The sequence below is a fragment of the Podarcis pityusensis genome (genome assembly GCF_964106645.2).
Source record: "Podarcis pityusensis genome assembly, chromosome: 2".
Taxonomy (NCBI): domain Eukaryota; kingdom Metazoa; phylum Chordata; class Lepidosauria; order Squamata; family Lacertidae; genus Podarcis; species Podarcis pityusensis.
Window position 1 is genome coordinate 15,507,993 of NC_138029.1, and position 27,015 is coordinate 15,535,007.

Consider the following 27,015-nt stretch of genomic DNA (forward strand, 5'->3'; position numbering starts at 1 on the left):
GTTGTCTTCGTTGTGTTCGACTCTCCGTGACCCCTTGAACCAGAGCATGCCTTGGAAACTCTCACTTTCTTCTCAAAGCTTCTCCTTTTTTATGTCCATGGAGGTTTCTTGGCAAAATACTGGAGTGGTTTGTCAGTTCCTTCTCCAGGTGGATCACATTTAATCAGCACTGCATAGCAAACGTTAAATGCACCTTCCTTAACCCATCTAAAGTCTGCGTCATGGAGCACCCTTTGAAACCAACCCATTTCAATTTAATTGTAAAACAAACTTGGATTGCCAATTTGGGTTTTACGAAACTCACCAAGCTCCGAGTTCATTAGGATGTGACGCGCCAGTGGGAACCAGCGTTCAGCCTACACAAGCGCTCTTCATTTGTATTCAATTGGATCTGAAGATTTATTCTTGGAAAGAAATCTCTTGAATTTCATTTGTGCATCGGGGAAGCATGATTCATTCCGGCATTGGTCTCATCCCATTTTATCCGCTATAATATTAATAATAATACAGTTATAATTACCGGGATTACGGCATCAGTTCATGACAGTCAATTGGCCCTGCATATAAATATTGTCACTGGGGATGAAGTTAAAAACTGGAGCCAGTTGGCGTGGCTGGGAAAGAAAACCTGCGTCAAGGCTGACAGCCACAGACAGCTGACTCAAGCCATATATTTTCAGCTAGTAGCTACCTGAACCATTGCTTGTTTCTTGGAAACCATGGGCCTCCAAGAATCTGTTCTTTGCTCACTTCCTGATCCAGGCACACTCTGGTGCCACAAAGCCCCCAGCCCAACCTGCTTCTTTCTCTCTATATCTACCTAAGCTCCCTTCCAGAACTGATCTCATCTTACCTCCCCAGTCTGTGGTTTTGTCTTGGCCCAATCATCCCGCTGGGAAAAGCCCAATCTTGAGAAGATCCAGGTCTTCCATATCTCTCCCTTGAAAGTCCTGAACCTTCATGAGGAGGCTGGGAGAGCAAGACCTCTCACAAGCATGCATAGCCATTTGCCCCTTTCTGAAGGGGGGCATGAACCTACCGTCACGTACTGGGCTGGCCCACCCATGAGACAAAGTGAAGTGACTGTCTCTGGCAGCAGGATCCATAGGGGCAGCAGATCCAGCCTCGAATGAATGCATCTCCTGCTACAGCTGTGATGCACTCCTTGAATGTCAAATTTGCTGCATTCTCAGCAACTCTCCCCCCAGTACAGCCTCTACAGAGACCTCTTCTCAAATAGAGGGCACTGGTGGTCTCCTCCCACCCCTGTACCTAATGTACATCTCCACTCACTACTTCTTCCTTGGAGGTGGTGGTGGTACATTTTGTGGTTTGCCTCAGGTGCCAAAATATCTTGGGCCACCCTGATCATGGCCAACAAAGGACGTGCCCAAGGATTAAGGCTTTCTGGGAGATGATTTATAATGAATTAAAAAAGGTATTTAAATATACCTTCTTGAAGAAACCAGAGGCCTTTCTTCTGGGCATAGTCGGCCAATTGGTGTTAAAGAAGGACAGAACTTTCTTTATGTATGCTACAACAGCAGCAAGAATACTTATTGCAAAGTATTGGAAGACACAAGATCTACCCACTCTGGAAGAATGGCAGATGAAACTGATGGATTATATGGAATTGGCGGAAATGACTGGCAGAATCCGAGACCAGGGAGAAGAGTCGGTGGAAGAAGATTGGAAGAAATTTAAAGACTATTTACAGAAATATTGCAAAATTAATGAATGTTAGAATGATGTTGGATTGAAGTTAAGTGGTTTCTAGCTGTAATGGTATAAAAGAATATGAAAAAATTGGATTCTTAACAGGTAAATTAAGGTTATAATATATTAAGATTAAAGATCAGGATAAAATAAGGAGGGAAAGGAATTGCTAAACTAATAAATTGAACTGGAATACAAAAAGGGGAGGTATGAGGAGGTCCGGGAAACAAGTAAATGAAAGATAAGTGATGAAAAGATTGAATTGTTTTTAACTATTTTTATTTTGTATTTTTTCTTTTCTTTTTTTTCATTTTGTAACATTGTAAAACCCTTAATAAATATTTATTAAAAAAAAAAAAAAAAAGATCATGGCCAACAAAGCTGGTCTGCCTCTTCCACAGGACTGAAATAGCAAGTCTGAGTCTTGTACCTGCAGCAACTCTACTGCTAGGTACTCCTGGCTTGAATACGTAGCCATGCCCACATGCTGATATCATAAAGGTAACTAGGAGGGCATGGCCACACCCACAAGCTGATGTCATAAACGCAGTTGGGGAGGTATCACCCCCTTCAAATGCTGATGTCATAAACACAGCTGAGGCAGTTTGGCCACACCTATATGCTGATGGCATAAAGGCAGCTTTACAAATAATAAGTATTAGTTGTTTGCGTGTTTTTGTTTTTCATGTGCAAGAAGGCAGTGGCGAAGGACTGTTGTCCATCTCAGCTTCAGTAGGGAAGGACTCTGGCAGTCCAGGGTTTGGCTCCCAGCCATTTCTCCTGACTATGTTTCTGGGTGAGTGGAGCTGGCCAGATTCCAGTGGATTTTTATTGGTCTATAAATGCCAACTCTGCTCTTCGATGAAGGGCTGAATGGGGAGGCAGTGAACTGAGCCGTACTGAGCTGCTCTCCCTCAACGGACACTCTAATCCGCCAGCTGTGTGGGAGCCTTGCTGAACTCTTGCATCCCGTTTCCCCACGAGTAGAACGGCAGCGCTTTGCTCTTAGTAGCTCAAGTCCCTCCTGCTGATGGGTCCCTTCTTCCCTTCCTCCCCAAAATAATAAAAACGTGGGAAGGAGCATTTCAGGATTAGTTTTCATGGGAAGAAGGAGCACATCAGACTTAACGATGAGGACTGGGCACACTCTGTGCTTTCAATAATTTAACAAACTTACACAGTTACCGTATTTTTCGCCCTATAGGACGCACTTTTTCCCCTCCAAAAATGAAGGGGAAATGTGTGTGCGTCCTATGGGGCGAATGCAGGCTTTCACTGAAGCCTGGAGAGCGAGGGGTCGGTACGCACCGACCCCTCTCGCTCTCCAGGCTTCAGGAAGCTATCCGCAAACCTTGGGAGCCCGCGGGAGTTCCCGCCGGTCTCCCAAGGCTTGCGGAGAGCTGCCTGCATCCCGAAGCCCAGGGCGCGCTGAGAAGCGTGCCCCGGGCTTCGGGCAGCTCTCCACAAGCCTCGGGAGCCCGGCGCGACTTCCCGCCGGGCTCCCGAGGCTTGTGGATAGCAGCCTGTTCTGGGGGCTGGGGTCGGGGGAAGCTCGGGCTTCCCCAGCCCTGTGCCTGGGGGGGAAATAAATTTTTTTCCCTTTATTTCCCCCCCCCCCAACTAGGTGCACCCTATGGGCCAGTGCGCCCTATGGGGCGAAAAATACGGTATGTGCCAAGGTGGCCAAATGACCTTTATATAGTACACAAATTAATGTAGTTTACCTAGCTTTGCATAATTTCTTCCACTTCTGCAAAACATGGGGGGTTGATCTGACAGCACCACCTTTCCCAACCTGGAAAGAGCCGTGTCAGTAGGAAGCGGTAGGAGTTTCTCCAATTTTTACGCTGGTACTGATGGGAGCGGGAGCTGCAGCTGCCCCTGTTGGCAAGCCAGGGGAACAGGCCTGAAGATGGCAATGGTAGTGCTCTAAAGGAACATAAGACGTTTACAGCCATCTGGGATGGATATGTTGTATATATTGTTATGAGCAAGGGGAAGCACCGGAGCATTATATTGGGGAAAAGTACTTGCAAAAATGTGTAGACAAAACGGCATGCAAAAAGGTGTTTATGTTGAGAAATTTGCGCTAAAATGCTGATGGAGTTTCATGAGCATTTTAAAAACAAATAAGTAAATTGCAAGTTGCTGCAGAAATGCAGTGAATTGAATGTAGGTAAGGTAAAGGGACCCCTGACCATTAGGTCCAGTCGTGACCGACTCTGGGGTTGTGGCGCTCATCTTGCTTTATTGGCCGAGGGAGCCGGTGTACAGCTTCCAGGTCATGTGGCCAGCATGACCAAGCCGCTTCTGGCGAACCAGAGCAGCGCACGGAAACGCCGTTTACCTTCTCGCTGGAGTGGTACCTATTTATCTACTTGCACTTTGATGTGCTTTCGAACTGCTAGGTGGACAGGAGCAGGGACCAAGCAACGGGAGCTCACCCCGTTGCGGGGATTCGAACCGCCGGCCTTCTGATTGGCAAGTCCTAGGCTCTGTGGTTTAACCCACAGCGCCACCCACATCCCCTGAATTGAATGTAAGATTGGATAAAATAAGAAACTGAGAGAACTGAAATGGACAGATCCATCCATCCCTACTGCAGAGTCCCTAGGGGGGCCACTTAACAAGTTGCCAAGAAAAATGAAATGAATCCTCCCACCAATAGGAAACATTTGCATATGCATGGGTGCAAATTTAGACTCTTTAAATACAACACATCTCACCAGAGCAGGGGCGTTTGGGAGCTGTGATTCAAAGCACCTTGAGGACACCAGTTTGGGAAAGGATGCCCCCAAGCAATAGGAACGGCTGAATGATCTATTCCGGGAGAGGGGAACTTTTTACAGCCCAATGGCTGCAAGGTAACCTTCTAGCGGTGGGCAGGGGATGGGGGACTTGTGTCAGTGGTGGGTGGGGCCAGAGGTGAGAAGTAGGTAGAGCAATAAAATGTGGCTTTGACCTTTGCACAATAGGCTACATTCCAGCCATGCGATAGCCAGAGGTTTCTATGCACATCCTTCATCCAGGCAAGGAAGAGGCACAATCCCAGTTCTAGGAGACCTTGAAGCCAGCATCAGAGCAAGCCAGTTGGGTGCCTGGGTTGGCGCGCGTGCCATGCGCCCAGGCGTGGGGCCAGCTGCCCGTGGGAGCAGGATGAGCCGGGGCAGGACGCTCTGCAGGGCCTCCGAGGAGTCTGCCTGCCTCCTCCCACTCAGCTGCCCTACTTCTGAGGGGGAGGCGGTGGGCGGACCATTTGGGGCAGCGCAGAGCCTGTGGGCGTCCAAGCCACTGCGTCACTCCCAGGAGAGATGTGTGGCTTGGGCGCGCTGCAGGCCCCGCGGTGAGTGCCGCCCGGCATTTTGTCACAACCCCCCCCCCAGTGGTGACACCCAGGCCAGACCGCACCCACCTCACCCCCCTTCCTCCATCCCTGCTTGGAACCAGGCAACAGGAAGGCACCAAGTGGGACCAGTGAAGGGGACTCATTAGCTGGGAATTCTCAGTCTGTAGAGCATGAGGCTTAATCTCAGGGTTGTGGGTTCATCCCCCACACTGGGCAAAATGTGGGTTTCTGCAATGCAGGGGGTGGACTAGATGACCCTTGTGGCCCCTTCCAACGGCAATTCTATGAAAAGCCTAGAAAGTCAGACTAGGCCCCCAGGCCTGAGTTGCCCTACACTTGATCTATTCTATGCAAAAGGCAGAGAATAAAAAGGCTTTGGGTGTGCATGGGTGTGTGGAACAGAAGTAAGGAGCAGCAGACAAATACACCAGCCCATACACCAGAGTCAGTGAGAAACTCATGTCTATTTATTCATTTCCTTATTTTATTGTACATCTATTTATTTACAGCATTTATCTCCTGCCTTTCCCACTGAAATTGCTCAAGGCCGCATACAAAGGAGGTAAAATAACCATAAAAAGCATAAAACCATTAAACCCACAAAAGACAAAGGAATAAAATGTACTGAGAAAGCAGCAGCAGGGAGAATGAATTTTGGGGCTGGGTGTTTCCCCCACCACCCCCAAGGTTTTGATAAACAGAAATGTTTTCACTAGTCACCAGAAGACAAATGGTGTCATAAATCTGGCAGGGTTTCATTCAAGGGGGGCTGAAAAAGGTTCTGCCTCATGTACTACCAACTCCCCAAATGCAGGACCTCACCAAATAATCAGGAGGGCCAAGAAGCAGGCTTTTCTGGTCTGGCGTCATATTGCAGCCTGGACAGTCGAGAGCAAAGCAGTTAAATGCCAAGGGAGATTTACAGTCCATGTCTATACATGCCTACTCAGAAGTAATTCCCATTGAATTGCATGTGGGCTTGAAACCCAGGAATGAAATCTGGGCCCAAAATAACATACTGAAATATTTGCAGAATAGGGTCTCCCAGTGGGTCCTGAATTAAATGAGGTGCATAGAGTAGAGGTTTGAGGAAGAGCCTTTTGTGTGGTGGCACCACATCTGTGGAGCTGATACACAGAAGTGTTTTTCTCCCCAGCTTTATATTCTTGTGAATATAAAGTCATGTCTTCTTCTTCTTTAGGCTTTTAGAGGCTGATGCTTTGAGTCATTTTTATGATGCTATTAATTACTTAATTTATGAGAATATTTAATGTTCGTGCTTATTATGTTCTATATTAGCCTCTTTTTGTAATCTGTGCAAGGCAGAATAGAAATCTCTCAGTAAATGAATAAATACACTCTCGGCAGACTCCCAGGGTTAGAATCTTCACACTTCAAGCAGTTAGGGAAGGGTCACATTAATGGCATGTCACCAGCATGTAGAAAATTAGCAGGCTAGCAAAACAACGACTCTGTTGGATTACATCCAGGAGGGCTTTCTGTGTATGTGTTGCCATGTGCCTTGCTAAACTTATAAATCAGCCCTAAGTAAGAGAAGTTTAGTTCTAAGCTCGATGGGCAATGGTTTTTAAATTAACCATGGGTCTTTCAAATGACATTTTCGTGGTTGTTAATTTCGTATGTCAGCAGGAAGTGCTGTAGTTCATATCAGTGCCTTGGGGCTCTCTCGAACTCCTCTAGTTCCTCTTATACCAGGGGCTTATAGTTGGACTTCATTCCAAATGTGTGATGAAGCAATAAAGTACTGTTGTGTTTGCAAAGACTGCCTCTGCCAGTCCCAATGAGGTCCACCATCCCAGTTCTTAACCAGAGTAGACTAGTCACTAGAACAGTGGTCAATAACCTGTGGACTTCCAGATGCTGTATTACATCCCTCAAAAGACCCAGCCAGCATAATCCAATTGTGAGGGATGATGGGAGTTGTAGTCTAGTGATATCAATAATTATATACAATGTCAACCAAGATATTCCCGACTTCTGCTTATGTGTTTTTCTAGCGAAACGGTTTGTGAAGCTTGCCAAGTATGGGGCACAACATCAGGTCCTCCTGAAATTTCTGGCCCTTTATCCCTACTTGCTCCTGATTGGAAGCAAAGCATGTGTCTCCTCTACAGTGCTTTTGGTATGGCCAGGGCTGCTCTGGAAAGGCCTGAACCCAGTGGTAGAGGATTTGCTCTGCAAGCAGAAAGGCCCAGCTTTGATCCCTGGGGTCTCCAAAGTTGGGGAAGACTGGAGAGGGGCTTCCAGTCATTGTAGACCAGTCTTCCCCAAACTGATGCCCTCCAGATGTTCCTGGGCTCCTGACTCCCATCGTCCCTTATCATTGACCATGCTAGCTGAGGTTGATGGGAGCTGTAACTCTGAGCAATTTTGCTTGAGGACTGAACTCACCTGAACAAAAGTGGCACACGGAAGACCTTGTTGATCTTTTTACCCCCTCCCACTGTGAGAATCTCCTGATCTGATGTTTTGAGAAAGGAGGAGGCAAAAACTGCTCTTCTACTCTTCCGCTCCTGACTGACTGCCTGACTCTGTGTGTGGAGAGAGTCTTATCTATGCAGTGACTAGATGGCTGAGTGGGAGCTGTAACATCCATGCAAGCCAGTAGTTCTTTAGTTTGTAGTAGCTATTAGAAATAAAAGAAGTTATGCTTCACGGCTAGCTCCCACGTTATTTATACTCTGCTGAGTCTGGTGCTCACAATGCACAATTGTGGGTCCAGTGCACTGGGACCTGCTTTCCAGGACTGGAAGATCTCTGAAAGTGCTCCAGTTGCCTAGCCCAGTCGGGGCAGAACCAGTTATTGAGCCCAGTCGCCGCACATCGGTTGAAAGGCGTACTGACAGACCTACCCATCACTTCAAATCTGGCAGGCAAAAAGAAAGGGCCCAGAGATTATGTTTTCTTCTAATTTCATTCTGGAAAGTGGGCCTGACCTTTCAGGTTGAGATGTCAAGTGCTCCCTAACACACACCTCAGAAGCTGCAGTGATATCTCAGCTGGTGAGTGTTATTGCAGAAAGTCCAGGTTCCCAGGTTGAAGAGGGCGGTCATCACCGTCAGTATAGTAGGTCAGTGTAGGAGAGCAAAGGTCAGATCTTCCTTCAGAGAAGCAAGATGATCTTTAGGCACCTTCCAGAAGGGATCCATCTATTGAGGCTTGCTGCCCCTGGAGGCAGCCGTAGGAATAAGCCCCAAACCAGGGCTTTGATGCATTACAATCTCCAAACAACTCTCAGCTGCTGCAGTTCAGATGCAAATACCACTTATTGTTATGGTAATTTGGCTGTGATTTAAAGGAAACACTCCCCAGCTGGGCAGCGACCACACAACCACACCTGCAGCTTTAATATTTTTGTAATTGAGGATGATGAGGGGCCGGTTGCTGGTTCCGCTGATTAAAAAAAAAAGTGGAGGTAAATTATGAGCCTGGTAGAAAAACCTTATTAATCACAGATTTGAACTGTCGCTGAATTAGGGGGATGGTAAATCTCCCCTGGCACGAGCCATGTCCGCTGCGGCCTATTAGAAAATAAATCTGGGCAGCTCCAGCCCTCAGCCACATCTTTTCCCTGAGTCAATTAATCTAGTAATTGGTTTTGAAAGGACATCAAGCGATTATCGGAGACAGATAGCAAGAGGTAGCCAGTGGGTGGGAGGCAGGAGTTCCTCCCAGGCTCTTGCAGTCGCATGCTAGATGTTAAAATACACCAGGGAAACCTGTGGCCCCTTAGATCAGGGGGCAGGAGACCTGTGGTCCTCCATGTGTCGTTGGGACTCCAATTCCCATCAGCCCCAGCCAGCATGGTCAGTGGTCAGGGGTGATGGGAGCACATCTACAGGGCCACAGGTTCCCCCTCCCTCCTCTAGATGACTCCAGGAATCAGCATCCCTGATACTTCAAGGAAGGGTGTGCTTAAATGGATATCTCAGTTGGTTAGAGCATGGTGCTGATATTACCAAGGTTGCAGGTTTGATCCCCATATGGGACAGCTGCATATTCCTGCACTGCATTGCAGTAGATTGGAGTAGATCAAGGTCCCTTCCAGCTCTTTGATGGGGTAGCTCATGTCACCCTAAAGAACCTACACTCACTTTTTCTTTTAAGAGACAGAACACCTTGATGAAGAATTGGCTATAACAGCAGTGCGTGTGTTTCTCACATGACATATGGGAGTGCTTTTGGAAAACGTTGCATCAGGACTGTCCGCTGGTGTTTATATTTCAAGAAAAATGCATCTGATAGAGTACAAGGTGCTACAGAGCTCTGCTTTACTTCAACAGACTGGCATGGCAGATATTTCAGGGGGAAATCACAAACAGGACTTGGGAAAAACAAGACATACATGAACGACTAACTCCAGTGTAACATTTTCATCTATGCACACCTCTGTGGGAATAGTTATAAAAGTTCTTCCTTGTGGGCAAAGAAAGGCAGCGTTTTGTTACTTGTACGCAATGCTTAATGTGCACTAAGGATGTAATTCTGAGCGCACTTACCATATATTGTGTTGTGTGAAACTGCAGCTATGATTCAGCTTCCAGCCGACTTTGGAACTGCAACGCCTAAAGGGTTCTCGTGTGAAATTCAAACAACTTCAGAAGTAAGATCCATTAAAATAAATGCAACTTACTTCCTGGAAGCAAGCACCTGTGTGAGCTGAAGAAGATGTATTCATGCTTTTTCAAATATTTCTAAGGAGGGTGATCAGATCAAAGGAGAACAGATTGCTTCATACTCTCCAACTGTCCTGATTTTCCAGGAACAGTTCCAGAATGACAGAAGCCATCCCAGCTTCTGATTTGATCCTGGAATGTCCTGATTTTCCTCTCCATGGCTGCCTCCATTGGGCAGCTTGGCCTCACTGCAAAATACCACAGACTCTGGGAAAGGTTGACATGGGTGAGCAATTCATACTTCCCAGGCTTGTGTCCCAGAGAGAGGTGTTAACCTGTGTCCATCTGGATGTTGCTGGACTACAATTTCCATCATCCCTTGATCATTTGGCCATGCTGACTGGGCTGATGCCCGTTGGAGTCCAACCACATCTGGAGCAGGGGTCGGCAACATGTGGCCCATGGGCCGGATGTGGCCCACGAAGACCATTTTTCCGGCCCCCAAACCGAGCCGTCCGCTCAATGAGTCCCCCACACGCTGCGCTAAACCAGCCCAGCATGGTGCGGGGACTCGCCAAGTGGTGCCGGAAATCGCATCTGCGCACATTCAGATACCGCAAATCATGTCTGCGCATGTCCAGACACCGAAAATCACTTCTGCGTAGGTGTGATTTTCGGCATCTGGGCATGCACAGACACAATTTCCGGCGTTGCACTGCGCCAGTCCAGCCCATGGACAATCTCCGTGGGAGTAATCAGGCCCATCACCGGTAAACCTTGCCGACCCCTGATCTAGAGGCTATAGCCTCCTCATCAGGTACACCATCTAGTGGGGCCAGAGGACCATGGGCCTCCAAAATTTTCAAGGAGGGGTCTGGGACCCCTCAATATTTGGTGGTGACTGTGCACTCACCGTGTGGTGTGATGTGGTCATGCTCTTGCAGAAGTCACACAGTGTGTGCATGACACATCGGCATGGCAAGCAGCATGCACAAGTGATGTTGGCATGGTGCATGGCGCTGGCCCCCTCAACTGCAGGGGCAAGCCAGCACACTTGTTCCCCAGCCCTACTGTATAATCTCCCCAAATGAATAATCTTTATTTGGTGTGATGCTGAATCAGAAGGGAGAAGGGTGTGCTAAGCTAGAATTGAGAGTCTGCCATGGGCATTGTAGTGACTAGCAGTGTTTCTCAAACTTGGGTTGTTGGACTGCAACTCCCATGATCCTTAGCTTGCAGGACCAGTGGTCAGGGATGATGGGAGTTGTAGTCCAACAACAACTGGGGACCCAAATTTGAGAAACACTGACAGGGAAAAGTGCACAGTGGTGGGAAAGTTATTACGGTAGGGCTGGCATACGTCCAGATTTCAAAGGCGAAATTGATGTTCAGGGGGGAATTCCCAACAATTTTGGGGTCTTCCAAAAAAGCTTTCAGGGTGTCCTAGTTTTTACTTGTTGAAATATAGCAACCTTTTCTGACATAGCGCCTTAAGTGTGATAGTTACCACTGCAGTACCTTTTGCCCCAGAGCTGATGAGGCTGGCGTCTCACGCTAAATGACTTGCTGTATTTATGCTCAGTGGGAGGCGAAATGTGATGGCACCCTTCACCGGGCAGAAGCGAGTGCTCCCGCTGCCTCTTCAGCAACTTAGCCGGAGCCCCCTGCCATCTTTGATTCAATTACAGTCTTTACACATGCTTTGTTCTGAACCATAAAGGCAACCCCCTGAGCCTCCGAAGGCAGGACGAATGCACCGCAGGCTGCTGCGATTAAAACTGCAGGAGAAGCCATTGCGTCTCCTAGCCAAAAGAGACAGCTCAGCTTGGTTGCTTAGAAATAGATCCCGCTCGGAGGTCAGTGGCCCCCAGGGATGTGTGCATATGAGACCTTTGGAAAGAAACACAAATGCCAACCAACGCATACAAACAGGTGCCCCCCACTAGGGGGAGCGAGAGCATAACAGGTTGAGTGTGCCCAAGAGGCCGGTCATGAAATCTAAAAGGAGAAGTTGCCCTCTCTCCTCTCTGAGCCTTATCCCTGAGGCTAGAGGGGAGTGAGAACATTACATTGTCTGGCTCATTGTTGCAGTAACTGCTGTCAAACAGACTTCTGCTTTCCTGATTTTACAGATAAGGTTGGGTTGGGAGTGGTTGGGTTCCGAAGCCTTCAAGGAGTCTGTGGCTGAGCTGGCGTTTGAACCCAAGAGCAAGGTTTTGCCCACTGAACAATCCTTCATTTGTACTGCTTATACATGTCTCAGCCTTGGTACACGGACAGCCATACACATAAATAAAGGTAAAGGGACCCCTGACCATTAGGTCCAGTCATGACAGACTCTGGGGGTTGCGGCACTCATCTTGCTTTATTGGCCGAGGGAGCCAGCGTACAGCTTCCGGGTCATGTGGCCAGCATGACTAAGCCGCTTCTGGCAAACCAGAGCAGCGCATGGAAACAGTGTTTACCTTCCCGCTGGAGCGGTACCTATTTACTGTATCTACTTGTACTTTGACATGCTTTCGAACTGCTAGGTTGGCAGGAGCAGGGACCAAGCAACGGGAGCTCACCCCGTCGCTGGGATTCGAACCGCCGACCTTCTGATCGGCAAGTCCTAGGCTCTGTGGTTTACCCCACAGCGCCACCCACGTCCCTCATACACCTAAATAGGGAGCCACAATGGGATTCAGCTGTTAGAGTGGGTTCAGATCTCCGCTCAGCCACAAAGCAGAATGACTTTGGACTGCTCACTCAGTCTGACCTACCTCATAGGGTTATTGCGAGGGGGGGAAATGGGAGCAGGGGGGAAACCTTGTTGCTGCCCCGAACTCCTTGGAAGAAGAGAGGAACATAAATGGAACGGATAACATGCCATACAAGTGGTGGGGTAGCAGGCTGCTTTTGCCGCCCATCTCCCCACAAAAAAGTAATATGCAATTCTAGGTGTGTGCGCATACAATGGCATGTTTGTATGCTTATTTTTCATGATCCGGGCATCTTGGTCAAGTCACAGGCTGCTGAATCTACCAGGGGTAGGAAACCTGTGGCTCCCACCATCCCTAATCATTGGCCATGCTGACTGGGGCTGCTGGGATTTAAAGTCCAACGTCATCCAGAGAGCCTCAAGTCAGTCCCCCTCCCCTGTTTTATACTTATTCATGGCTCTCTGCACCCTATGTTGTGTTAATTTTAAATTAATTTTCTTGCACCCTGATCTAGCAATTTCCTGTACAATGCAGGGCACAAGTCTTGTGCACAACAGTCCCACATACAGGTAGTGTGATGTGTGAGCTGAACAGTATGTATGCATGAGTGTGTGTGCATATGTATTTTTCTAGAAAAAGAGGTGCCAGAACTCACAATGAATGCCTCCGCTGTTCTCCTATAATGGCAATTGTGCACACCTGAGGGGTGCCGGAACTCAGTTCCAATCTCCACCCGCAGAGAATGATTTAATAGTTAGGAGATGGCACTACCAATATAAAAATTAAGTAGTGATCTGTTTAAATCTGTATTCTGCCTTACATGGAAATGTCTGTTGAGACCTGTTGAGATCCTTTGGCTGATGGTGCTAGCTGTCCTCGTAGAAGTGTTTTTGAAATATACTCGGAGTCGAGTGTGGATTTCATGCTCTTTATTCAGCTCATAGTACAGTGGTACCTTGGGTTAAGTACTTAATTCGTTCTGGAGGTCCGTTCTTAACCTGAAACTATTCTTAACCTGAAGTACCACTTTAGCTAATGGGGCCTCCTGCTGCCACCGCGCCGTCGGAGCACAATTTCTGTTCTCATCCTGAAGCAAAGTTCTTAACCTGAAGCACTATTTCTGGGTTAGCGGAGTCTGTAACCTGAAGCATATGTAACCTGAGGTACCACTGTAGTGAGGAATGAAAGTTTCCCCAAAATATCTGCTTTATATACATTATTTACACAATGGGTCGCACGTGATTGGCTAATTCTGGGATTCTCCTGTAGGCCAATCAGGTTGCGGATTCACTTTCACCTGGAGCTGGATTGGGTGGCTCTTGTGGACCAATCATACTGCTGCATTCTGGACCCTATTGTTCTAGGACCAATCAGACTGCTGCATTCTGAAACCTATTGTTCTAGGACCAATCAGACTGCTGCATTCTGAAACCTATTCAACTCAGTACATAACAGTTTTGCTCATTAGGCTTGTTTGCTACTGTACTAGAGCCTTGTCTGTGCTTGAATATGCATCGAGTAACTCCCTTCCTCCATTAGATGCTGGAGGGGAAGCACCAGCATGAACTCAAGCCATCCTTTCTTGGATGCCAGCCTGGGAGTGGGTTGAACTGGTTGGTTGACCTCCTGCTGACACACACCCCTGTGCCAGGACTCTCCCAAGTCCTGCCTGGCCCACACTGTCCCCTTCTCCATCTTTGCCTGTCCCACCCCCTTGGCTGCTGCAACATCTGAGTCACCACCAGCCGGCTGTTGTCATGCCAACCTGAACTCCGACCCTCTTAATGGCTATTTCAGATGGTTATTTATGACAGCGATTAGGCGCTGTCTGGATTTACAGCTGCCTCCCCACACCCTGCTCTCTCAAGGCAGATGGTGGCTGTGTAAACCTGGAAGCAGCAGGGAGACACTGGACCCTCTGAGAGCACCGGCCAGCCCCCCAGGTTTCTTCTGCATTTTCCTCACACACAAGGAATCGACAGCTGCAGTGACAGCCAGAACAGCTGGCGAAAGATGGAACCACCATATCTCAATTCCCCACCCCATTGCCATTTATTAAGTCAGGAATTTCAGGACTTCCCAAGATTTCCCCTGCCCACCTGCCCCTGCCATGCCCTCCAATATGCCACAGAGGACAGTTGAGACACATGTCTTTCGGGCCTGCGCTCTCGTGGGAGCCAAAACAGAACATCGCAGGATCCAATCAGAAGCAGGGATTGCTTCTGTAATTCCAGAACCCTAATCTTTTTTCAGGGACATGGGTGGCGCTGTGGGTTAAACCACAGAGCCTAGGACTTGCCGATCAGAAGGTCGGCGGTTCGAATCCCCGCAACGGGGTGAGCTCCCGTTGCTCAGTCCCTGCTCCTGCCCACCTAGTAGTTCAAAAGCACATCAAAGTGCAAGTAGATAAATAGGTACCGCTCTGGCGGGAAGGTAAACAGCGTTTCCGTGCGCTGCTCTGGTTCGCCAGAAGCGGCTTAGTCATGCTGGCCACATGACCCAGAAGCTGTACGCCGGCTCCCTCGGCCAATAAAGCGAGATGAGCACCATAACCCCAGAGTCGGCCACAACTGGACCTAATGGTCAGGGGTCCCTTTACCTTTACTATCAGCCTCAACCAGCATGACCAGCGGTCAAGGGATGGTGTGAGTTGTTGAAGTTCAGCAACAGCTGGAAGGCTGCGGGTTCCCCAGACCTGCCCTGTTGTAATAGAAGGATACTGACAGAAACATGAGTGGTGAGAGTTCTGGGATGGACTGGAAGAGGGAGCAGGGGTGTGGGAGTTTGATTCAGTTGGCATTTGAAGACGGATCTAGAAAACCTGCCCTTTCCGAAATGGTATGGGAACTGAAGCATGATCATCCTTTGAAATTTGCAGTTCTTAATATTTTTGCAAGGCTGTTCTCCAGCCAAGTAATAAAAAAAGGGTAAAATGTATTGAAATCATAAAGTTGGGAGGGAACCTGAGGAACATCTAGCCCAACCCACTTCAGTGCAGGAATATGCTGTCCCGTCTGAGGACTGAACCTGCAACCTTGGTGTTACCAGCGCCGTGCTCTAACCAACTGAGCTATCCAGGCTGACATACTTAAAGTAACATACAGTGGTACCTCAGGTTACATACGCTTCAGGTTACAGACCCCACTAACCCAGAAATAGTACCTCGGGTTAAGAACTTTGCTTCAGGATGAGAACAGAAATTGTGCAGCGGTGGCAGCAGGAGGCCTCATTAGCTAAAGTGGTACTTCAGGTTAAGAACACTTTCAGGTTAAGAATGGACCTCTGGAACGAATTAAGTACTTAACCCGAGGTACCACTGTACAAAAAATGCAGATGTTGCATATGCATATATGTTGCTTTGCAAGCAAGTGTAGATGGCAAAATGGCGTACAAAAAAATGTGTCTGTTGGGAGAGATTAACACTACAATGTTGCTGAATTTTCATTACTGGTATGTTGTGCTTTCTTTAAAAAAAAGAAATGCAAACTGAAGTGGGAATGTGGAGAACTGAACTTAAGGCTGGGGAAATGAGAAACCAAAATTGTCAGATTCGCCCATCCCAAAGAGAGAGCCCGGATCAGAACAGAGGATGGAACTGGATGTAGAGGAAGACTTGGCTCAGAAAGGCCACCTTTTCATGGATGGCACCTTTCGGATAGAATTCTTTCCCAAGGGAAGCTTGCCAGGTTCGTGGAATGGGTCATTCTAGAAAAGCAGCAGAGACCATTTTTATTATGCTGGGACTTTTCAATTTGATGCTGCTGTTTTTATGTTTTAACTCCTGTTGTTTTACTGTTTGTTGCATTTGTGTGTGTGTGTGTCTTTTGCCTTTTGCTTTTATGGCTGCTGATTTCAAAGCAGTGTGCTTGAGGATTGCTTTTGTTTTAACCATTGTCAGCTGCTTGAGGGGCATCCAGTTGAAAAGCAGAATATAAGTAGCAAAAAATAAAAATAAAAAAGGAAGAATGGTGCTTGGTAGCTAGGCCTTAAGTCATAGGGCAGAGGTGGTGAAGCTGTAGCTCTGCCAGATGTTTTTTGGACTTCAGGTCCCATCAGCTGTAGTCAGCATGGCCAATGGTCAGGGATGATGGGAAATGGAGTCCAACAAGATATGAAGGGCCACAGCTTCCCCCATCCCTGCTGTAGGGGCTGGAGTAACTCTGGACCAAACATTAGCAGCTGTAATCTGATTCACTGTGGCCTGAGACTCAGCTTTGTTCTCAAAACAGCTGCATAACCATGATTCCTTAATATGTACACACACCTAGACTGGGAAAAGAAGGATGTGCAGTTAAAAAACAAAGTGTCTGCCCATTTTATTGGACGGATCTGGGGTCACAGAATAGAATCATAGAATCATAGAGTTGGAAGAGACCACTGACATATGGTTGTCAAGCCTCTGCTTAAAGACCTCCAAAGAAGGAGACTCCACCACACTCCTTGGCAGCAAATTCCACTGTCGAACAGCTCTTACTGGCAGGAAGTTCTTCCTAATGTTTAGGTGGAATCTTCTTTCTTGTAGTTTGGATCCATTGCTCCGTGTTCACTTCTCTGGAGCAGCAGAAAACAACCTTTCTCCCTCCTCTATGTGTCATCCTTTTATATCTTTGAACATGGCTATCATATCACCCCTTAACCTCCTCTTCTCCAGGTTAAACATGCCCAGCTCCCTTAGCCGTTCCTCATAAGGCATCGTTTCCAGGCCTTTGACCATTTTGGTTGCCCTCCTCTGGACACGTTCCAGTTTGTCAGTGTCCTTCTTGAACTGTGGTGCCCAGAACTGGACACAGTACTCCAGGTGTGGTCTGACCAGAGCAGAATACAGTGGCACTATTACTTCCCTTGATCTAGATGCTATACTCCTATTGATGCAGCCCAGAATTGCATTGGCTTTTTAAGCTGCCACGTCACACTGTTGGCTCATGTCAAGTTTGCGGTCAACCAAGACTCCTAGATCCTTTTCACATGTACTGCTCTCAAGCCAGGTGTCACCCATCTTGTATTTGTGCCTCTCATAGAATTGTAGAGTTAAAAGGGACCATGAGGATCCTCTAGTCCAACCCCCTGCAATGCAGGAATCTCAGCTAAAGCACCCATGGCAGGTGGCCACACAGCCTCTGCTTAAAAGCTTCCAAGGAAGGAGAGTCCACAGCCTCCCAAGGGAGACCGTTCCACAGTCGAACAGCTCTTACGGTCAGAAAGTTCTTCCTGATGTGTAGTCGGAATCTCCTTCCTTGTAACTGGAATCCATTGATTTGAGTCCTACATTCCAGACCAGGAGAAAACAAACTTGCTCCATCTTCCATGTGAAAGCCCTTGAGATATTTGAAGATGGCTATCATAACTTCTCTCAGTCTCTTCTTTTCCAAGCTAAACATAGCTCCCTCAACTATTCCTCATAAGGCTTTGTTTCCAGGCCCTTCATCATCTTGGTTGCCTTCAAATACCAAGTAGCTCATGTCTGGGAAGGAGATTTCCCTTGCTCCTCCCTTCCTCCTGATCTTCTATGGTTCCCTCTTCTCCACTCTCAGCTCCCTCCCTCCGCCTCTCTCTCTCTCCTTCATTCCAGTGCACTTGGGGCTGGCCACACAGACAGATTGAAATCTGTGTCCTACTGCCATGCAATCCCAGCAGCAGGTGGGCCGTCACTTCACAGCTGACCCTATCTGCCGCAGCTTGGATGAGGAGTGGGAAAGAGAAAGAGAGAGCATCTTTATCACGGGCTCTCCACTTTCCCATCCTACAGCCCTTTGTCCAAGCCCCTGCCTCCCTATGCAACAGAGGGGCACCTAAATGCGGCCTCTGAGCTTAAAGCTGCAGCCGTCCACATCTTGTAGGACTAAAACTCCCACTATCTCTGACCACTGGCCATGCTGGCTGGGAAAGATGGGAGCTGTAGTCCAATTACAGATTCCCCAACCTTGCCTTAAACAAAGGAACTTGCCTTCCTTTAAGCTCGGCAGCTAATTTACTCAACATTACTTGAATGGAATGAGCAATTAAAAATCAGACTCCCAAGGTCATATGAAGGAATAAGGGGGAGAAGTAAATTCTGAGAAGGGGCAGCAGCTCTAACCACTGAGCCCCATTTTCCTCTCCAAACAAGGTCTTTCTGCCTCTGAGAAGAGATGCTGTTTATCAGCTGAGGCTAATTCAAACTGATTTTTACTATGATCCTCATAACTCAAAGAAGAGCAGGCCCCGGGAGCTGAACACATCATAACGATCAGACGCCATTCCCCTGCCGACGAGGCGAGATGGATCGCTGAGGGCATTTCTGTGTGGCTGGGTGCTCCGCTCCCCTCCCTCCTTCTCTGTAATCACAGCTCCACTTCAGTTTTGCTCTGGGAAGCAGACATGGGCAAAATCTGTAATCATCCAAGAAGAAGGGACACTGTGCCCTCTAATCGGTACATGATGAAGCCTCTCAGAGTGAGAGGTTTGTGGCAGGTGATAAAATCTGCCTGGGGGAGGATGGATGGATAGGTAAATATGGGGGCGCACTAGGAGTGGTAGGTAGGCAGCCAGCTAAAGAAGAAGCACGGGGAAAGGGTGGTTTCACAAGTGACACTAAGAGCATCTTTTTGTCTTCAACTCTCTCTTTTTAAGTCACGTAAATATTATTGGTGTGGCATAAAACTCACACATGCACACAAATCACCATTCTCTAATGGTCTCCAGGAATGCGGCTGTTTCATTTGAATGGTCTGATGGGTGCTCATTATTTTGTTTAGGTGGACAGACTGCTTGCTTGGGAGATTTTTCCAGATGATTAAAAATGATTTTGTTCTTAGCACAGTACTTGTTGCTGGGGCTGATCCATCATCAGTGGTGTGACTCCCCAAGCTGGATGGAAAATGCTTTCTTCTTCTCCCTTTGTGTGGTTGGTTGGTTGGTTGGTTTGCTTATGTGTGTTGTTGTTTAATTGGGGGATATGTCAAGAAATGCTGGAAAGAGGGAGCTGGCAACAAGAACAAAAGGTGAGTAGACTGGTGGGAGCAAGACGGACTTGACATTTTAGGGCGACCAAGCTGCGTTGGGAACAGGCTCTTGCTGCATGTTTCCTCTCTAGCGTTCATATTGTGATGGTGGTGGTAGAACAATTCAGTTCTGCAAGTCTCATGCAGAAACTGGATGGAAGCATAGCGATGATTGGCTAGCACCTGGGATGTCAGCAGGAAAATTTCCTTGCAATCTCCAGAGCAGTTTTGGTTTCCTTTTTTCAAACGTGAAAAAGGTGACAAATGGGTGGCCAAACATACATGCAGCACTTAAAAACAACATCAAAACAGCTCACTTGAAAGACGTATTTCAAGGCGCACAGTACAATGAGGTAAGGCAGCAGAGAGGGGAGCTCCCCTTACTCTCATGTCACGTTTGGTGCACAAAATAGATACACCCACCTAGCCTCATCGGTGAAAAGGGCATAATAATGTGTGTATAAAGCATGTCACCCCCCTAGACTGTCCCAGCAAGTTCAAAGTCTTCCCTCTCCTGCTAAGTCCCCTCTCTTTAAAATGGATGGTTTTCAAAGAGGATTAGAGGAATGCATGGAGGATAAAGCTATCAGTGGCTATTAGCCACAATGGCTATGTTCCGCCTGTGTTGTCAGAGGCAGTATGCCTCTTAATACCAGTTGCCAGAAACCACAAGGAGGGAGAAGGCCATTGCTCTCAGATGCTGGTTGTGGGCTTCCCATAGGCATCTGGTTGGACACTGGGAGAACAGGATGCTGGAGTAGATGGGCAACTAGCTTGATCCAGCAGAGGTCTTCTTATGAAGAAGAAGAAGAAGAAGAAGAGAAGAGTTTGGATTTGATATCCTGCTTTATCACTACCCAAAGGAGTCTCAAAGTGGCTAACATTCTCCTTTCCCTTCCTCCCCCACAACAAACACTCTGTGAGGTGAGTGGGGCTGAGAGACTCCAGAGAAGTGTGACTGGCCCAAAGTCACCCAGCAGCTGCATGTGGAGGAGCGGAGACGCGAACCCAGTTCACCAGATTACGAGTCTACCGCTCTTAACCACTACACCACACTGGCTCTCTTATGAGCTCTCCTCTTTGCTTCCTATTTACTTATTCAGCATGTGAGCCTGCAGCCTTGCAGGATATATTTGGGAGAAGAAAAGGCTAAGGAGTAAACCCTACACAATCAGGAATGGAGTCTCTAGGACAATTGGGTGCTGCTTGTACACCTCCTTCCAGCAACTCCTGCAGCCATGTTAGTGCCAAATCCATTGCTCTGCTCTCCCTTGGACCACATCAGTCATCTGGGCAGTCTTGTCATCTGGGCAGCCCAGGATCTCCATACACACTGTCCAGGCTTGCGCCCCGGGGAGGTCACTTCGGTGCTACTAATGCAGTTGTTTGTCTTCACCCCCAGAGGTGGGTGCCATTGCCATTCTAAGACAAAGAAGGAGCTGTTCATGGCGAGTTCCGGCATCTCTTTTTCCATAAAAATAGCACCGAGAGAGGCTATTGGGGTGGTCTGCATGCTGATTAAACCACACAGCACTTGTGGGGGGGAGTCATTTGTCTCGTCTCAATGTCACAGAAGGAGCACAGCAGCCAACAGCACACTACCAGGGCCACCACCTGCCATGCCCACCCCTTGCTCTGAGACACACACACACTCACATTGCACCTGATCGCAAACCAATTATCCCAGGAAACTTGACCCCGCAAGGGATGAAATACTTTAAGCTGCATCCTAGGTTTTCCCCCTCAGCAATAAAGATGAGTTAACGGCTTTTCTTGGCCCAAAGAGCAGGTGTATAAATTACAACCGCCGAAACCTTGGGTTAAGCAAAGACAACTTGATATGGAGCCTGGCTCCCAGTTTCTCCCTGGGGAGTTGAGACTAGCAGGCCACTACAAGGAGGAAGGGGAAGGCGGGGGGGGGAGTGTTGATAAGTTAATGGGAGGTGTGCTTGGAGAAAGAATGAATGTTTATTAGAAATATATGTGCTTGCGGGGGGTGGGCATGTGTGCACAGCGTGCCTGCCTGCCTGCGTTTAGGGAGGATTTACTGTCCATACGTGCCAAGAGAGTATATTTGAATAAGAACTCCTCTGCAGATTTGGATAGCGCTCCCGGAGGTGAACAGCGATGGGTACTTTCGCAGAGGTCTCACAGGGGTTTAAAAGCCCAGCTTCTGCTGATTCTGGGAGGCCTGACTTCAAATCCCCCTGATGCTACCAGCTCATTGCATCAGTTTGAACCATTTCTTGGTGTCAAATTCCGCATCTGTAGAACGGTGATTGACCTACCTGCTTAGGATGGTGGTGATGGGGTGAAACCTTCCACCATTTAAGAGTGCCATCGTATGCCCTTCAGTGTAAATTTATGCATGTTTATGCTGGTGTGTACCCCACTGATATCTCATTTATTTCAGTGGGAACCTGTATTAAATGTTGCCTTTGGTTCTAGGCTTAGGAACATAGGAATGTACCTTATACTGAGTCAGAGCATTGGCCCATCTTGCTCAGGTAACTACCAACCCATCAGCTTGACATCCATACCAGGGAAGGTCCTAGAACTGATCATTAAAGTTGGTCTGAAAAGGATCCTGTGATTGCTAATACCCAGCATGCCAGATGAAGCTCATTTCTTTTTTCTATCAGAGTTACAAGCCTGGTGGATCAGGGGAATGCTATAGACGAGCCTCTTGGGCTTGCTGATTGGAAGGACGGTGGTTCGAATCCCCGCAACAGGGTGAGCTCCTGTTCCTCTGTCCCAGCTCCTGCCAACCTAGCAGTTCGAAAGCATGCCAGTGCAAGTAGATAAATAGGTACCACTGCGTCGGGAAGGTAAACAGCATTTCCATGCTTCACGGTCCTCCATGCGCCAGTAGCGCTTTAGTCATGCTGGCCACATGACCCAGAAAGCCGTCTGTGAACAAACGCCGGCTCCCTCAGCCTGAAAGCGAGATGAGCGCCACAACCCCATAGTCGCCTTTGACTGGACTTAACCGTCCAGGGGTCCTTTACCTTTTACCTATAGACATAGTGTACATTGATTTTGACAAAGTCCCCCATAATATTCTTGTGGAGAAGCTGGTAAAATGTGGGCTGGATGAGGTTACTATTAGGTGGATATGTAGTTAATTGACTGCCCAAACCCAAAGAGTGGTTAGTAATGGTTCCTTGTCATCCTAGGTGATAAGTGGAGTGCCACGGGGTTCTGTCTTGGGCCCATCATTGCTCAATATTTTTATAAATAACTTGGATGAAGGAATTGAGGCAGGGCCGTCTTAAGCATATCCGATGCCATGGTGCAAAGCTCCCTCCGGGGCCCCCCTTCCCCTATTTCCCAGAGTTTCTTAGGGATGCCGGTGGGGCTGGAGGAGGCGGGCAGCGGCTGGAGGGCAGCTCCTCTGGTGGGGAAGAGGCGGAGGCTGGACGCGGCACCTCCTGGCTCAGCTGGCCGCTTTGTGCCATGGTGGCCATGGCAGACGGAGGCTCCAGGCGCGGCGCTGCATGGCGGAGGCGGGCGAGGGTGGCGAGCTGATGCGGGGAGGCACCGCGTCCAGCCTCTGCCTCCTCCCTGGCGCCCTCCAGAACATGGCGCCCTGGTGCCCCGCGCCACTAGCCTCTATGGGTAAGACGCCCCTGAATTGAGGGAATGCTCATCAAATTTTCAGATGACACCAAACTGCAAGGGGCAGCCAATGCCACAGAAGACAGAATTGGGATTCAGGATGACCTTAGCAGATTGGAGAACTGCGCCAAAACTAACAAAATGAATTTCAACAGGAACAAAGGTTCTACACTTAGGCAGGAATAACCAGCTGCATAAATATGAGATGGCTTGCAAGTAGTACAAGTGAAAAGGATCTAGGAGTCTTAGTGGACCACAAGCTTAACATGAGTCAATGGTGTGATGCACCAGCAAAACAAAACAAAGCAAAAACTAATGCTTTTCTAAGCTGCATCAGTAGTGTCCAAATCAAGGGAAGTAATAGTACTACTCTATTCTGCCTTGGTCAGGCCTTACCTGGAGTACTCTGTCCACTTCTTGGAAGGATATTAACAAGCTGGATCATGTGCAGAGGAGGGCGGCTAAGATGATCCAGGGTCTGGAAACCAAGCCTTATGAGGAACATTTGAAGGAACTTTTTCAGCAGGGGGCCAGTCCACTGTCCCTCAGACCTTGTGGGGGGCCGGACTATTTTTTTGGGGGGGGTGAATGAATTCCTATGCCCCACACATTTTAAATAAAAGGACACATTCTACTCACGTAAAAACACACTGATTCCCAGACTGATTCCCAATGGCTGGATTTAGAAGGCAAGTAGGCAGGATCCGGCCCCTGGGCCTTAGTTTGCCTACCCATGGTTTAGACTCTCCTTCATTTGAGGTTTTTAAGCAGAGGTTGGATGGCCATGGATGCTTTAGTTCAGATTCCGGCATTACGGGGGGTTGGAATTAAATGATTCTATGATGCCTCTTCAGCTTGCTGACCTCATTTCCTGCTCCTTCTCTCACAGAAGAGGAGACACATTGTGTGTCTCTGCTGAGGTCAAGTTCCAAATATGGCACTTCGCAACTCCAACCTAGGCAAAACTAGGAACTCTTTACAAACAGGCATGTATTTCCTATAATAAACTTAACTTCCTCATTTTCTGTACTAAGAGTCTCAGTGTGATTGCTTCCAAAGGTAATCGAGTTCCTTTGAGGTATTTTGGTGCACAGTTCAGGCTTCTGCTGATGCATAAAAACTCCATATGCTATCACTTATTGCTCCCTCAAGCGACTCTGTCCTTACCTGCTTGCTCCCTCTTTGGCTCAGAACTGCCTCCCAGAACACCCATATGAACCCGTCTCTCTTTCTAACTTCAGATCTCTCCTCAAAACCCAATTTTTCTGTGAAGCCTATGGCACCCACACCCGTTATTCCCCATATTCTGCTGTAGTGTATAACTAAAATGATGGCTACCTGCATTCCCCTCCATTTCCTCTGGTGTATCCCTTCTATTTATCTCTAGTCTAGAGGTGGGGAGCCTTTGCACACCCACCCACCAGTGTTGCTGAACTGCAACTCCCATCATCCCTGGACCACTGGCCATGTTTTCTGGGGCTGATAGGAGTTGGAATTCAGCAACCATCAACTCCTAAGCATTCCCATCCCTGCTCTCGATGGGAAGCTCTTTGGGGCAGGGACCTGGCCTCTCATTCTTTTTTAAAGACCGCGTATAAAGGTAAAGGGTAAAGGGACCCCTGACCATTAGGTCCAGTCGTGGCCAACTCTGCGGTTGCGGTGCTCATCTCGCTTTATTGGCCGAGGGAGCCAGCGTACAGATTCCAGGTCATGTGGCCAGCATGACTAAGCTGCTTCTGGCGAACCAGAGCAGCGCACAGAAACGCCGTTTACCTTCCCGCCAGAGCGGTACCTATTTATCTACTTGCACTTTGACGTGCTTTTGAACTGCTAGGTTGGCAGGAGCAGGGACCGAGCAACGGGAGCTCACCCCGTCGCGGGGATTCGAACCGCTGACCTTCTGATCGGCAGGTCCTAGGCTCTGTGGTTTAACCCACAGTGCCACCCGCGTCCCACGTATATGCTACTGCAAATCAACAACAATAAGACCGTTTTGCTCTGTTAACAGCCAGGTCAGCCCTTGTGGTAGAAACACTGGAGCAAAGGCTACAGCCATTTTTACGTGTCCAGGTTTACGGATCATAGAGGGAAATTGGCTTTTAGCAGGTGGCGCTACAGAAGGTGTCGCCGCTGATCTCTGTTAAAATTTTATTGGTACCTTGTGGGTTTTAACAGTGGTTATATCATTGTATTGTTTTCTTTCCTTCAATTTCTGTTGTCAGACGCCCTGCGCTCCATTTGGAGGAAGGGCAATATAAAAAACCACGACTGAATGAATGTAGATGAATGGCATCTGAAAGCACTTCAAAGGTTTTTGCTGGGACCAGTCGCCCTGTGCTGGATGGACCAGCAAGATGGCTTATGAGAGGAAAGCAGTTTGCTTGTTCTGCAGGATGAATAATCAGCTGAAACCTTCAAAATATTCCATGATCAGGCAAGTGGGCAGATTCTCGGGCCAAGCAACACTGCAGCAGTGTCTCCAAAGTCTTGGGCAAGGGACAGGTTTACTTTGTGCTAAGCTCAACTCCTCTCTGTTTTCTTTGTCCCACACTCAAAACTTCATATCCAGAGATGGATGGATCAATCCATTTTTGGTCCCTGTCTATTTCACACGTGCACATGTTCTGCATTAATTGGCAACTTTATTTTTAAAAAATCACAAGAAAATTTGTATTTAAATTCATATTTTTATCATGGATTAATTTTGTGATCGTAAGTCATGTTAAACAGCTTTTAATATTGTGCTTTAATGCTGTCAGCTGCCATGGACTTTAGGGTGAAGGGCAGGTAATTAATAAATAAAATTAAAAATCTATACCAATCTATACATTCCTAAATATGATTTTATCCTAAAATGCACATTTTAACAATTTTTGATACATGTTTGAATTGTTTTATAAAATTTAAAGGTGTGAAGTTTGAAGGATACCTATGTTCTAATCCACCTATCAGTCTAGGACAGGGGTGGGAAACTTCAGGACCTGGGGTCAAATGCAGCCCTCCATGCCTTTGTCAGGGCCTTGGAGAGCTCCACAAACCACACCCTCTTGTGCCCCAAGGTAAAAGACTTCTGGGAAAGGATTTATAATGAACTGAAAAAAATGTTGAAGAACACATTTACAGTGGTGCCTCGCAAGACGAAATTAATCCGTTCCGCGAGTCTCTTCGTCTTGCGGTTTTTTCGTCTTGCGAAGCACGGCTATTAGCAGCTTAGCGGCTTAGCGGCTATTAGCGGCTTAGCGGCTATTAACGGCTTAGCAGCTTTAAGAAAAAGGAAACAAACTCACAAGAACTCGCAAGACGTTTCGTCTTGCGAAGCAAGCCCATAGGGAAATTCGTCTTGCGGAACGACTCAAAAAACGGAAAACTCTTTCGTCTAGCGAGTCTTTCGTCTTGCGAGGCATTCGTCTTGCGGGGCACCACTGTATTAAAAAGCTGTTTTACTTGGTATAGTGGAGGGTGAAATCCCCAAAAAGGATGTTACTTTTTTTCTGTATGCCATAACAGCTGCGAGAATATTGCTAGCGAAGAACTGGAAGAAACAAGATTTACTAACTATCGAAGAATGGCAGATGAAGATGATGGACTATATGGAACTTGACCGGGAGACTCCAAGACCAGAGAGAAGAGACAGCAGAAGAAGATTGGAAGAAGTTTAAGGAATATTTGAAAAAAATATGTTAATATTTAAATTTTATAATAGCTTTGGAAGTGGATTTAGGCTGTAGGGTTAGAAGTAGAAGATAGTGTATTTTAAAATAGTAATATTTGCAAGTGATAAAATGTGAATATTTTTATGGTTAAAGTAAGTGTGATAAAAAAAAAAGTTAGAAATTATGATACTGCTAAAGATGAAGTAAAACGAAAATCAGATGGGGGGGGATTTGGGGAAGCCCACCTAACAATGTTTAGAAAAAATAAGGATAAAACAAGAATCTGTTTCTATTGTTTGTTTTCCTGTTTGTGCTATTTATTTGTGTTATCAAATGAATAAAAAAATTTGAAAAACAAACAAA

The 27,015-nt window shown here is 47.4% G+C and overlaps 2 long non-coding RNA genes across 3 annotated transcripts; one reads left to right on the forward strand and one right to left on the reverse strand.

Annotated features, from left to right (window-relative positions):
• Positions 1-385: 385 nt before the first annotated feature.
• Positions 386-1,377, reverse strand: LOC308470756. The gene is made up of 2 exons (XR_013982632.1): positions 1,294-1,377; positions 386-487 (listed from the first exon to the last, which is right to left on the reverse strand). It is a non-coding gene; the product is annotated as an uncharacterized lncRNA (long non-coding RNA).
• A 709-nt stretch (positions 1,378-2,086) lies between these two features.
• On the forward strand, positions 2,087-27,015 carry LOC308471183. 2 transcript variants are annotated; one of them, XR_013982761.1, is made up of 3 exons: positions 2,087-2,512; positions 25,222-25,433; positions 26,507-27,015. It is a non-coding gene; the product is annotated as an uncharacterized lncRNA (long non-coding RNA). The 2 variants fall into 2 exon arrangements; XR_013982762.1 differs by lacking the exons at positions 25,222-25,433; positions 26,507-27,015 and adding exons at positions 5,572-5,624; positions 9,191-9,729.